This window comes from Chrysochloris asiatica, unplaced genomic scaffold (assembly GCF_000296735.1).
Source record: "Chrysochloris asiatica unplaced genomic scaffold, ChrAsi1.0 scaffold00341, whole genome shotgun sequence".
Lineage (NCBI taxonomy): Eukaryota > Metazoa > Chordata > Mammalia > Afrosoricida > Chrysochloridae > Chrysochloris > Chrysochloris asiatica.
In genome coordinates this window covers 791,637-801,202 of record NW_006408859.1, presented here as the reverse complement: position 1 = coordinate 801,202, position 9,566 = coordinate 791,637, and positions in this window count along the sequence as shown.

Genomic DNA, 9,566 nt, shown 5'->3' with positions numbered 1-9,566 from the left:
AGCAGCTAAATCAAGGCCGGAGCAGATGTATTATGGAGAGAACTTGTCTGCAGGCATGTACTGATTGCAAAGACATGTTTAAACATTTTGTTTCCAATAAATCCATGCATGTACGAACTAGAAGTATAGTAGCAATACTTTTGACTTACACTTGAGTCTCCAGAATCAACATCTATTTCAGGTCATTGTTGTTTTAGGTGCCATCAGGTTTGCTTTGGCCCATATTGACCGTATGCACAACAGAATTAAACCATCCACACAATTGTTATGTTTGAGCTCATTGTTGCTACCACTGTGCCTATCCACTTTGTGTATGTGTTTAGGGGTGTTCTTCCTCTTTATCATTAACCCTCAACTTTACCAAGCATGATGTCCTTCTTCAGAGACTGATCCTTCCTGAAAAAAAGTCAGGGTCTAGTAATTCATGAAAACCAAAAATCAAATCCATTGCCATCAAGTCTATGCCTACTCATGGTGATCCCATATGTGGCAGAGTAGAACTGTGCTCCACAGGAATTTTAAGACTGGTCTTTCAGGTCTGTCTTCTAAGGTGAGTCTGGGTGAGTTTGAACTGCAAAACTTTTTGTTATCAGCCAAGTACTTAATGATCATTAATGGTAGATTATATGCTATGGAGTTGGTGCCGACTCATAGTGACCCTACTTATGGTTTCTGAGGCTGTAAATCTTTATGGGAGCAGAAAGCCTCATCTTTCTCCCACAGAGCAACTGGTAGTTTCGAACTGTTGACCTTCAGGGTAGCAGCCCAACTCATAATCACTACGCTACCAGAGTTCCTTTTAATGATCTTAGCCTCTATGAAATTACTTTGTGAGATTTTTCTCTTTGTTTGCACTATGAGCTCTGTAAAAACTGAGATGTCTATTAAATGTAGTGGTTAAAAGCACTGAATTTGAAAACAACCAAATTCTGACATTGCCCTGTACATCTGGATAACTGTAGACCAATGACTTCACTTATTTAAGCCTCAATTTTCTCACCTATACAGAGAAGGAAAACTGTGGTTGTGTTGAGCGAATAAGATAATGCAAGCATATTTTGAATATGAGGGGGCTTCAAAACATTAGTAGAAAAATTCCGTTATCTCTTCATTCCATTTTTCCATGAACTTTTTGAAGCCCCTTAAGATAGCTAAGGACTCCTGGTGTGGTGCTGTGGGTTAATACATTGGACTGTAAGGTCGGTTTGAACCGCAAGATTGGCAGTTCAAGTCCACCAGCCTCTCCTCAGAAACCCTATACTAGGTTGCTATGAGTCAGAACTGACTCAACAGCACTTAAAAACAACAACAACTTAGACATCTAATATCCCCATATAGATGCAGTTTGCAGTTGGAAGTCTTGGGCATGGTCTCATTTAAAGAAACACAAGCCTGCACCTAGTCCTATTGAGGGGAAAATGGGAATGTGTTCTCTAGAGAAAGTAAAAATCAAAGAAGCTCCAGAATCAGGGACACTAGGCATAGAGATGATATTGTTGTTACGTGCCATTGAGTCAGTTCTGACTCATAGCAATCCTGTGTAGGGTTTCTGAGGCTGTAAATCTTTGTGAAAGCAGAAAACCTCATTTTTCTCTCATGGAATGGCTGGTGGGCTTGAACAGTCAATCCTGTGGTTTGCAGTCCAGTGCAGTCCAAAGCCACCATTCATGATAGAGCTATTAGGGGAAAGATTGACCAAAACCAAGAACCAAGGCCATTGTCTTTGGGTTGATTTCTGCTCCTGGCAATCCTATATGAGTAAAACTACATTCCATAGGAAGTTCTTGGCTGGAATCCTTGTGGAAGCAGACAGCCAGGGCTTTTTGTCCATGGTGCCATTGGGTGGGTTTGAACACCAGTTTTTAGGTTAGTAGTCAAGACATAAACATTTGTGCCACTCAGGGATCAGAGGAACTTGGAGAATTTAGAATAGGACCAAATTGTGAAATGTTGAAACTATTAGCCCTCTTCTCCTGTCTGGATCCACGAATACTAATAGATAGAGGCATAATTCCCAGACAGGACACTGGAGAAAACAAATGACCCAGAGAAAGATCTAGAGCTACTGCTTCCTGTAGAAAAGACCATTATAGACACACAAAACTCCCCATGAACCTGGAACTCACACCTCCAAGGATGGAGTAATAAGCAGTTCGGACTGGAATACCAGATGCTTGAAAAAGAGATTGAGCTCTCTGAGGAGTTAGTAAGAGGAAATCCATGAAAGGACAAGGGGTGGGGGTTGGGGGTGACTTCTGGATGGTGCTGGTACCTTAGGAGTTCAGAGAAGGGCTCTGAGGAACTAAATTTAGACCTGGTAGAGGGATAGTGCTAACTGCTATTACTAGAATCTCAAGGAAGCACACTGAGATTGACTTTGCAGAAGACTCAAAGGCAGATTTATAATTTGCAGCATCCTTTCTCAAGTGGACTTGACCCCACTTCAATTTGTGTGCTAAAGTAGCTTATATTTATAAATTAGTGAATTAATTATTACTCTACATTGTGAATCAGGATAGCTTTCTGGTCATCAGATTTGGATGTTTTCTAATTATATAGATTGATATTTTTGTAGGCAATCAATCTGTTTCTTTCTTAGGGATACAATGATAAATTAAGGATTTGAGATTGTGTAGTTAGTTAGACATTGAGCTACTAACTCTAAGATTGATGGTGGTGGTTATATGCCATGGTTCTGATTCATAACGACCCCGTATAGGGTTTGTGGTTGTTAAGTGCCATCGAGTCGGTTCCAACCCATAGCAACCCTGAACAGGGTTTCTGAGGCTGTAAATCTTTATGGGAGCAGAAAGCCTCATATTTCCTGTAAATCTTTATGGGAGCAGAAAGCCTCATATTTCTCCCACAGAGCAGCTGGTAGTTTCGAACTGCTGACCTTGTGGTTCACAGCCTGATTTGTAACCACTAGGCTGCAAGAGCCCAGCTGTAAATCTTTATATGCGTGGGCAGAACTAAGTATGAAGGTTATGTCTGAAACTGAGCAACCATATGGCAGGGAACATTTCTGAAATGATAATAAATGAAGTTCCAAAGCAACAGTGTAGTTAGTCTCTCTTCTGATGCTGAATCACAGAAGCTTGAGAACGAGGCTTGCAAAGATCAAATACCTGCTTGATGGAAGGGAAGGGAGAGAAGCTGAGTAGGCCAAGGCAAAATGTATTCAACTGATTGAGGAAGAGAAAAAAGGCTAGGAATACTAACGTGTAAGTATTTTTTTATTCTCATTTCACATGTAAAGCACGTCTCACAATGCTTGGCATGCAGCAAGCCATCAACTGTAAGTACAAATGATTCACTGGGATATTACACAGCCAGAAGGAGAAATGAAGTTCAGATACATGCAACCACATGGATGAATCTTGGAAACATCATACTAAATGAAGTAAGTCAATCACAAAAGATAAATATTGTAGGATATCATTTATGTGAATATCTAGAATAGTGTATAGAGACAAGATTTTTTTTTTAGTGGTTACCAGTGGTGAGTGGGAGGAAATGGAAAAAAAGACTCACTGCTTTGGGAACACTGGGCTTCTGTTAAGTGTAAAATTTGGGAATGGATATAAATGGTGGTTGTACAACATGATGAATATATGAAGGTGAGTAAAAAATTATCTACACTCCAGTTATATTAAAATGCCCATTCATATCCACTGCTGATGGCAACATTAAGCATGCACGTGAAATTATTTTGTCGAACAGATGAGTGACAGTGGCTTATGTGGCAAATCATTTGCAATTCAGCCATGGCTCTCTCTATGAACTAATCCATGACAGACTGGGCTTTTGACAGATGGGAACTGAAACAACTCACAGAAGAGCATAAACGAAAGCATTTGGATATCTGCAAACATAATTTGGACCTATACTCAAAGGAAGGCAAAGGTTTCTTTAAAAAAATCATTACTAGTGATGAGACATGGATTCACACTACAAGCCTGAGAGTAAATGGCAAACTATGAAGAAAGCGTTTTCAATAGTCAACCAAGAAAAAATTCAAAAGTCAACTGTCAGCTGGAAAATTGATTCTTGTAGTTTTCTGGGATTCTCAAGGGCCATTATTGGAGCATTATCAGGAAAAAGGTTCAATAATCAACTGTGCTCCTTACAGTGAGATGTTCACTGAAGAGCTAAAGCATAAACTTCAGATTAAATGCAGAAGACTGCTACCAAGGGCCTTACATAACAATGCATGTCCATACACATTTGCCCACAGTGTTGACACTCTGCAAAACCTTCATTTGGAGGTAGGTGTAAAAGCATTGTCCCTGTAGTCCTGCTCATGCCACATTGAACTTTTGTCTGTTTGATCCCCTGAAAGCAGCCCTTCAAGGATGAAGACTCACCTCTGATGAAGAAGTGAAGACAGCCGTGTATTCATGGCTGGCATCTCAGTCTAAAACCTTTTTTAATGAGGGAATACGAAAACTTGGTGACAGATGGACAACATGTATTGAAAATCAAGGAGATTGTAAAAAAATGATGTATTTATCTTTTCTAAAAGTTGATTAAAGTCAATTCTATAGCCAGAGTGTGGATAATTTTTGACTCACTCATAATTATGTTCCTGAGCTAGCTGTACATGTAAAAACTGTTGAAATACCAAATGTTTTGTTACATATACAAGGGGGCTTAAAAAACCCATGGAAAAATGGAATGGGAATGTAATGGAATTTTTCTAGGACCATTTTGAAACCCCCTTGTACATTTACCACAATAAAATATACAAAATACAATATTGTTGTTATGTGCTGTTGAGTCAGTTCCGATTCATAGCCACCCTGTATGGGGTTTCCAAGGAGCGGCTGGTTGGTTTGAACTGGTGGCCTTGCAGCTCAAATTGATCTTGCAGTCCAGCGAATTATCCTGCAGTGCCATACCAGGGCACCACAGTATTATTAATATCAGTAATTGTAGTAGTCGTTACCTGGTACATGTCAGACTCCCAGAAAATGACGGTTGTTTTTATCATCCAAATCCGTATTCCCTACTGTCTTAGCTATCTAGTGCTGCTATAACAGAAAACCACAGTAATGGCTTTAACAAACAGAAAGTAGGATAGAAGTCCAAATGCAGGGCACCTGACTTTAGGGTAAAGGCCTGACTTCAACAGTTGTAGGATCAGCATTCCTTGGAGCTGTCCATATGTCTTGGCATTCATCTTTGCTGGGTATAGGAAGTTTTTGACGCAGGGACCCACAGGACATGCTCTGCTCCTGGCTTGTCTTTCTTGATAGTCGTGAGGTTCCTCACCTCTCTGCTAATTTCTCTCCCCATTTATCTCTTTGTAAGAGAAAAAGTGTGACTCAAGCAAGGCTGGGAGTTGAGTAAGTATGTGACTGGAGATACAGCCCACACGAATCATGCTTCATTAATATATTATTGTTTTTGTTTAATTGTTCAGTGCTGTAGAGTCAGTACCAAGTCATAGCAATCATGTATAGGGTTTTAAAGGCTGTCAAACTTTATAGGAGTAGAAAGCCTCATCTTTTTCCCACAGAGAAACTAATAGGCTCTAACTCCTGATCTTGTGGTTAGCAGTTCAATGCTTATCTTACAGTTCCAGAAATGCTTCACATCTCGAAGACACAGCAGTTAAGATTTACAACCCATACAATAAAGGATAATGACATCAGATCATAAAATGGAGGGCAACCACACAATACTGGGAATCATGGCCTAACCATGTTGGCACGTATTTTAGAGTGACATAGTTCAACCCATGACACTGTCCAAGCACAAAACTTCAGGGAGAATGTAAAAAAAAAAAAAAAAAAAGGCTAACCTCAAAAAAACATAGAATCTCTGGAAGTGTCAAACCTAAAGAACTCCAGACCCATCTATTTTTTGTTTTGTTTTGTTTTAAACAATGTTTAAGGTGAAAAATTCACATAGCATATTAAGTTCCCATTAAACAAATTTCTACACAAATTATTCAGGGATATTGGTTACATTTTCACTACGTCATCATTCTCCTTCACTCAGTTCTGATTGTACCATTTCCAGTACCCTGGTAACCCTGATCTAGGACCTTTCTGTTTTTGACAGCAATTTTTGACCATTTGGTCTCCTATAGGTTCTTTTTGTAAAGGAACTCATTGATCATGAGTGATATTCCTTAATTTATGAGTCAATCTGTTATTTAGATAAAAGGTGACTTCAAAGGGAAACAGTTTAAGGTGTAAAGCATATCTCAGGACAATAGTCTTAGGGAGTTCTCTAATCTAAACCAATACAGTACGTTTGGATTTTTTAAGAATTTGATCTCTGTTCCACATTTGTCTCTCTTTCTGTTGTTGTTGTTAAGTGCCTTAGAGTCAATTCCAACTCTTAGTTACCCTGTATAAGGCTTTTGATGATTAGCTAGTGAGTTTGAACCATTGACCTTGCAGTTCAAACCGACCTTGCAGTCAAATGCATTATCCCACAGTACCATACCAGAGCTTACCCTTTCTATTAGGATCCATCTATTATGGTCCTGGAGTCCTTGTGTGGTGTTGTGGGTTAATACGCTGGACTGAAAAGTCTGTTTGAACCGCCAGATTGGTGGTTCAAGTTCACCAGCCGCTTCTCTGAAACCCTATACAAGGCTGCTATGAGTCTGAACTGACTCAATGGCACTTAACAACAACAACATTATGGTCCTGAACAAAACATTAAGTACCATCTAATTCTGGTCTTAGGGTAGATGAGACCATGGTTCATAGGCTATAAGTCCCATAGACTAATTTCTTCTCAAAGTTTTTGGTTTCCTTATTTCTCTTTCTTTCTGGATGAGTTGAGTTGAATCTTAGAAGGACACTAGGAAACTTTTAAGATCCCAGACACTACTCATCATGTTGGGATGTAGAATATAGACTTTGTGAGCTATATTATGCCAAATAATTGAACTGCCCTGTGAGACTATGGTCCTAAGCCTTCAAACCCAGAAAAACCAATCTCATAATACATTTGGTTATGTCTAGAAAGTACTTGTAACTGTATCCCCTATATGGTTTATTATATATGTGAATACATATACATGCATATGCCTATTGGCACATACATACATATTCCTATTGGTATGTTGTTGTTGCTGTTGTTAGGTGCCATAGAGTCAGTACCGACTAATAGAAACTCTATGCCCAACAAAACAAAATACTGCCTGTTCCATTGCTGCTGCCACTATGCCATTTCATCTCCTTGGGGGGGTTCCTCTGTTTCTTCTACCCTCCACTTTATCAAGCATGATGTTCTTCTGTAGGGACTTGTCCCTTCTGATAATATGTCTGAAGTATGAGAGATGAAGTCTAGCCATCTTGGCTTCCAATGAGCATTCTGGCTGCACTTCTTCCAACACAGATTGGTTTGTTCATTTGTCAGTCCGTGGTATTTTTAATATTCTCCAACACCATAACTCAAATGCATCAGTTCTTCTGCAGTCTTCCTTATTCACTGTCATGCTTCCACCTGTATATGAGGTTATTGAAAATACCATGGCTTGTGTCAGGCACACTTTAGTCCTCAAACTGACATCTTTGCTTTGAGATCTTGTGCAGCAGATTTGTCTAATGCAATACGTCATTTGAGTTCTTGACTGTTGGTTCTATGAGTGCTGATGGTTGATCTGGCCAAATGAAGTCTTTGAGAACTTCAGTTTTTTTACCATTTACATGATTTTTGTTTTATTTATTTATATAGGATTTTTGTTTTCTTTACATTGAGGTGCAACCCATACCAAAGACTGTGGTCTATGATCTTCATCAGTAGGTATTTTAAGTCCTCTTTGCTTTTCACAAGCTAGGTTGTTTTACCTGCATATCACAGATTGTTAATGAGTCTTCCTCCCATCCTGATGCCATGTTTTTCTCCATATAATTCAGTTTCTTGGACTATGTGCTCAGCATATAGACTGAATAAGTATGTTGAAAAAAATTCAATGCTGGCATACACATTTCCTAAGTTTAAACCATTCTATGTTCCCTTGTTCTGTTCAAACAACTACCTCGTGTACAGTTTCCTTATGAGCACAATTAAGAGTTCTGGAATACTCATTCTCTGCAATCTTTTCCATAGCTTGTCATGATCCACACAATCGAAAGCTTTTAAATAAAGCAAGGTCAACATTTTTCTGGTATTCTCTATTTTCAGCCAAGACCCAACTGACATCAGCAATGATATGCCTTATTCTACATCCTCGTTTGAGTTTCTGGAAGTTCTCTGTCAATGTACTGCTACAGCCATTTTTTAATTATCTTTAACAAGAATTTACTTGCATGCAATATTAAATATATTGTCTGATGATTTCCTTATTCATTGAGTCACATCTCTTTGTAATGGGCATCAATATGGATCTCTTCCAATCAGTTGGCCTGGTAGCCAGCTGCCTTCCAAACTTCTTGGCATAGATGAATGAGTGCCTATAGTGCTACATCGGTTTGTTGAAAGATTTCTATTTGTATTCCATCAGTTTCTGGAGACTTGTTCTTTGCCAATGCCTTCAGTGCACCTTGAACTTCGTCTTTCTTCATATCACTGGTTCTTGATCATATGCTACCTCTTGAAATTGTTGAACATCGATCATTTCTTTTTGGTACAGTGACTCTGTGTATTCCTTCCATCTTCTTTTGATCATTCATTGCATCATTCAATATTTTGCCCAGGGAATTCTTCAGTATTTCAAGTTGAGGCTTGATTTTTTCTTCAGTTCCCTCTGCTTGAAAAATGTTGAGTGTGTTCTTCCCTTTGGGTTTTCTAAGTCCAGGTCTTTGAACTTTGCTTTATCATATTTAACTTTGTCATCTCAAGCTGCCCTTTGAAATTTTCTATTCAGCTCTTTTACCTCCTCATTTCTTCCATTTGCTTTAACATCTCTATGTTGGAGAGCAAGTTTCAGAGTCTCTTTTGACATCCATTTTGGTCTTATCCTTCTTTCTTGTCTTTCTTCCTGCATGATGTTCTTAAAGTCAACCCACAACTCATCTGGTCTTTGGTCTTTAGTATCTTATGCATAAAATTTGTTCTTCAGATGCTCTCTAAATGCAGGTGGGACATATTCAAGGTCATATTTTGGCTCTTATGGACTTGTTTTTCTTCAGCTTTAGTCTCAAGTTGCATATGAGCAATTGATGGTTTGTTCCACAGTCTGTCCCTGGCCTTGATTTAACTGATGATATGGAGGTTTTCCACTATCTCATTACACAAATGTTCATTTAATTTCTGTGTATTCCATCTGGTTAGGTCTATGTGTATCTTTTAAGTTGTTTTAAAAAGTTATTTGCAATTAACAAGTCATTGGTCTTGGAAAATTCTATCATATGATCTCCCGCATTGTTTCTACCACCAAGGTCATACTTTCGAACTACTGATCCTTCCTTTTTGTTTCTACCTTTGCATTCCAATTACCATTAATTGTATGGATCCCATCCTAGCACATACAGTATTGTACTTCAAAATAGATATTGAAATGCTCTTCTTAACAATGAATGCAATGCCATTCTTCTTTAATTTGTTGTTACAGTATAGTAAACCATTTGATTGTTTGATTAAAAGTGCCTAATACCAGT